The sequence below is a fragment of the Haemaphysalis longicornis genome, unplaced genomic scaffold (assembly GCF_048455015.1).
Source record: "Haemaphysalis longicornis isolate Haplotype H1 unplaced genomic scaffold, Haemaphysalis longicornis Haplotype H1 scaffold_1, whole genome shotgun sequence".
Taxonomy (NCBI): domain Eukaryota; kingdom Metazoa; phylum Arthropoda; class Arachnida; order Ixodida; family Ixodidae; genus Haemaphysalis; species Haemaphysalis longicornis.
Genome location: NW_027526203.1, coordinates 340,147,779 through 340,153,019, shown reverse-complemented (window position 1 = coordinate 340,153,019; position 5,241 = coordinate 340,147,779).

Here is a 5,241-nt window from a genome sequence, read left to right as displayed (position 1 = left end):
GCTGCCACTGCTGCTGGTGCGGTCGATGCGGCTTGAGTACGAGTGGACAGTGATAGAGCCGGGCTGGGAACAATGGCCTTTATATATCAAGACCGGGGCGGCACCGGCCGGTGACCAAACAGGTCACTCTTGTTCTCCCCGCCGCACCAATTCCAGGCTCGCGGGCGCCCGGGCCTCGGCACAGCGGCCCTCGCAGCCGGCGTCTCGCGCCAATGAGCAACAACCAACGGTTTTATAGCGGGCCGCAGACCACTGTGTGGTGGTTCCCCGTCGAGGAAGCTGGAAGCCGCGCACGGGCCGCCACTGACGGCCTTTCCATGCGCGCAGCAGGCTCGCACGTTTTCCCGCCTGCCCCCGCTGCCACTAGAGACAGTGCCCGTAAGGTTAGCAGTCGGGAGTGCTGCAGGTGCATTCCCATGTTAAGATGGCTCCGACCTAAAGATCGGATTCTACGGTTAGTGCGGACTTCCCATGCTGACCCTCGACTAACCACTAGCAAGGGCACTTTATCAAGTATTGCTCAGGTATCGTATGTACGATACGGATAATTACCTGGCATCTTTGCCATTGCGCTAGCTACTAAATGTCGCCCACTCGCTTTCGTCTCGCCGTGGTAGCGTATGCTCCCAAACTCGTGGGTCCGGTTCCAAGCCCTTGAATTCCCGATGCATGCGGCATACACGAATGTGGGCACAAGACCCACGCTGCGGTAGACTGCAACACTACCGGAAAACGCCTTCACTTTTCCTTCGTGCCGGCAGGAAGCGCTTCGAAAGCAGCATTGCGTGCTTCCTCTTATAGCCTCTGCTTCGCTCTTGCTACGATGTTATTTCTAGTGGCTATCGAAAAGGTTTATTGCTGCAACTGAAAGGAAGCCGGTTAAAAGACTCAATATAACTCCATATGACTTGAGTGACGCCGCTCAAGGCCGCAAACTATGCCCCGACAGAGAGCGGGAAAAAACCTTTTCAGACACTTTTTGTCAAGGCATCAGATGTTCGTAGAGCAGTACGTAATATTTAACTCGGGCACACCGTGGACACCTGATCTCAGGACTGCACACGCTCGTTGACTAAGTTCTAAGAAGATATTAGGTTTTGAAAAAAAAAAAAAAGTTCATAAACGTATTGTCGGGGCGTTAAAAGAATCTATGAACTTGCTACACCGCTCGCCTGATAGTTCACTTGTAAAGCGCCAATGCTTTTAACAGACTAAATTTTGGCATCCTTCTGAAGCCAGGTATTAAAATAGATAAATAAATAATAGTTCTCTTTTTGCTTTTAATGCCAATACCGTTCTTCGAATTAATGCCCGGATGTATTGGTTTGTGGCAGCTCCCGAAAATGAACAGGAGCTTTGTCGCCATTGTCTACAAGTACAGGACCTCCACCACCCTTGCGTGTGGAATCGTATCTGGAGCTACAATTGATACCTAAATAGAGTGCGAACGCCTTCTTGCAAGAGCGATCCTTCGAATCAAAGAAATAAAACTGGTAGACATTTTGTACGAGCTTCTATACTGTTCGCCTGCGTAGTAGTCGAGCCGAACAATACTCATCTCTTTTGTATGACGCACAGGTGACATTGGAATTTATTACCCTCCGATTTTCAGAGAACTACCGCGCAAACATCCATTCGGTGATATATACCCGCACGCCTGGTTCAACTGCAAGAAGTTGAACACTTCTCTGAAATTTTAGTTTGAGGTGATCACGTGGATGACATCCAGAAGAATCCGTGCAAGATTGCTAGCGTTATGAATAGTAGATGTCGGAATTCGCCGAACGTAAAGAGGTCAATTTATTTACCCACATTCCTAAATTTTGCCCTCTGTGCTAGTGCACAGTGGGTGCCAGGGACAGTAAGAATTATAAAAAGCAGAATTTTCGCACTGACTGACTCAAAAAAAAAAAAAAAAAAAACTTGATTGAGAAAAGGGAGGAGCGGGGACAGCGCCATCTATGTTTGCGCAATGCGAGCGGGATGATGAGGGAGCATTGCAGTGAGGATCATGACCAAACGATACGAGATCTTAAATTTGACCGGTCTTTAAATTTGTGGAACAAAACTTCCGTTGTATTTTTACCGTAGCGAGCACGAGATATTGTTGCCCAAAGGAAGACGTTGAATTTCCTTTTTCTGCGCCGTTCGTCTAGTGAGTACAACTTTGTGGCGCAGTGTTCGCTTGGCATGTGAACGAATCCAGAAACCTAAAATGTACGTACATTAGAGGGAGAGGTTTGTGGGGAAAAGCGATGGGGTGTCAACCTTGAGGGATGCTGTAAAACGATATCTAATTTCAGCAGAATATGTTCTGCAAAAGAACACGCTTCCAGTAGTTGCATGCGTTCTTAATTTTGATACCTTTTGGAGTTTTTGAGACAATCAAGTAACAAAAAAAAAATCAGGCGGACCTCTCCGTAGATCGTCCCATCATTTATTAGCGGATATGCCTTCAGATGAAGCAAAAGGTAGGAAGAGCTTGTCGCATTAGCGATTACGGTGTTTCACCATGCCAGCAGTGGCCCCACAGAAAGACCGTATCGCACCGTAACAAACTCCAAGCCAGTTGAAATCCCAGAGAGCAAGCAAGCACAGAGCGAGACTCAGCAAATGCGAAGTCAAAACAGCAGGCGAGCCATGTGAGCATAGGGAGCACGACAGCCGGCGGTCCAGCTTGTGAGAGCGGAGGCACCCGAATATATGCTATGGTTCTTGAAAACAAATATTTCGACACAGAAGCGGCGTCAGCCCGGGGCCAAAGTTTAGACAATTGTTTTCATCTGCTCGAAGACGATTCGCTTATCGAAACTTTCACACCGGGCTGAAGTTGTTCCCTTGTTTAAAGTTAACCTAGCGAATACGTTGTGACATTCAACTTAGGAAACGTCGGCAAGCGGTACACGCAGCTTGACGAACGATGACTTTGAAGCTTTCTGGATCGTCGGTAGGCTCAACATCAAGGTAACCAGACACCAAGGCTGACTATCGTCGTAACAACATACCTGCTGAGGTGGATTGGCCAGTCACAACGACAGAAGCTGTAGTCATAAGCTAACGGTCGCTTTACCGACTCCCACTTGGCTGCGGTGTCACCATGCCCACCCAAAATTCTCACGTACCCACTCCGCGGGATTGGCCAGTGAAGATGGCAGCTGCCGTCCGAGGCTCAAGGCCGATTCTCATTGGATGTGATGTCAACATGCCCACTCCAAGAAAGCAGCGGCTTTCAATTGCGCGCTTGTAGTTTATATCCACGGCTCTTCAGTAGTGCTTAGGTGTCCTCGAACTTTCTAGTGCAACATGCTAATTTTTCTTGAGTGCTAACTGCTTTAGCATGTTTGTTAGTAATGAAGCACGAGCTTTTATTGCTTGCGGCGGAGCACAGGTACGCGTTTACGCAGTCGCTGCACGTAGAAAAGAGCCGTCGTTCCAAAGCTTGTGAGCGTGGGACCAGGATGAATCACATGTTTCATACCGTTCACGCGGGGGGATCGTTACCATGTCTCTCTATCGCGAAGCGTACGTACGTGGCCAGCTTAGTCTTTCGCCGTTAAAGGCTGTATGCAATGAAAGACTGCCGGGTTGCACAGTTATTTACGAAGTCGGACAATTGTGTATCTGCAAAGTCTGTTTAGCGTTAACAGGCCATTGGTCCTTAGGGCACGACCTAGGCAATGAGGCGCGTTGTAATTGATTCCTACACATTCGTTGAACGTGCGTCCGGGTCTCGGACGAACACACATTTGAAAATTTAACCTTTATAAAAAGAACACCGCAAATCGGACTATTGGCTGTGTGCTCATCGGCGAGTCACTGCGGGTATAATTCTGTCTGCACGTTGTTACGTCAGCACCATAATACACATAACAAAAAATTGCGCGGAGTTTGCATTCGCGTTAATTTAGGAGTTGTACCTGGCTCTTAAGCAGTGCAGTCGTTCCGCTCCGAAGAAATTAAAGCACTCATTACCACGCATTCCCAAAAAGTAAAAAAAAAAAAAAAAAAAAGGGACAGGAAAAATGGGAGTAATATTTTCACTCTTCCGCAAAACTGTTCATTCATTGCTGTTTGTATTCTAACCGAGTTGTCATTCAATCGTCCGCAACAAAGCGTTTTTGTAGACAGTTTTACAGTAAAACTGTTAGCCTCTTGTTGGCTCGAATTTTAAAGCGAAATATTTAGATCTCAATGTTTCAAGGTCGCCTTCTTAGGTTCAGGAAATCGATGCGTGCGCCGGGAAAGGGAAACAGCAGCGCCGGAGAAAGGACAACGGCGGCGCAGTAGGGGTAAGGAGGGAAAGGGCAACAAGGCGCTGGGGAAGAGGAGGGAAATGTCAGCGGCGGCGACCGTAGAACATTTTGGACGCGCTTGTACACGTCGCCCCGCGGGCCCAGAGCTTCATTCGACATCACTATGGGTGACGACGCTCCAGGCCTTGGTCACGGGCAGGGAAGACCGGAGAAGTACGTCAAGGAGGAAATGGATAGAGCAGCTCGAAATGCCGCTCGTCGTAACCGCCGTCGGAAGAAAGCAACTAGGCACTAAGAAAGAAGGGTAGAGAAAGGAAGAAAATCGGGGGGTTTCTAACCCCAGCCCAGCGAGTTGCTACCTTTGCCTCATTACATACAGCGCCCTCTGCACGGCCTCTACCAAACACCGAAATGGGGGAGGAAATATTTTCCCCTGTCGTCTGCGATCTGTCGACGGCGCCGACTCCGATAACCAATTCTTGCTTGCTCAGTGGCTTTCGCTGATCGGGCGTACACAACGACTCTGTGCAACACCGCCACTGCAGTGGGCTGCTTCCTTGTCCTCTGACTGTCTTTTTTTATTGCCATGTGCTCGTCACGCAAACCCATGGCTTGCCAGCCGCGTGTTTGACGCACATTCTCTGGGTGCATGCACGCTAGCTGTGTGCGACTCGCCTGCACCCTGTTCAACGTTTCCACCGCATTTGTGGACGCTTTATACAGACTCTCAAGTGTAAATGAGGGCAGTGATGATACTAAACTTCCCCTTTCTTTATCAACGGGCACGGAGCGCAGCATATTGATGCATCAGTTACCAACAACAAAACGCCCACGTTCAGTAGCATACCGGCTGGCGTACCGAAATGGTTGCCAGACAATGGGTGTGCTCTTTGCTGAAAGAGCGAATGCAAAGCCCCGGTGTAAGATATAGTTTTAGGTGTGTACACAGCGGCTCAACAATCTGTTAAATAAAGTAGGTGGCTTCGCG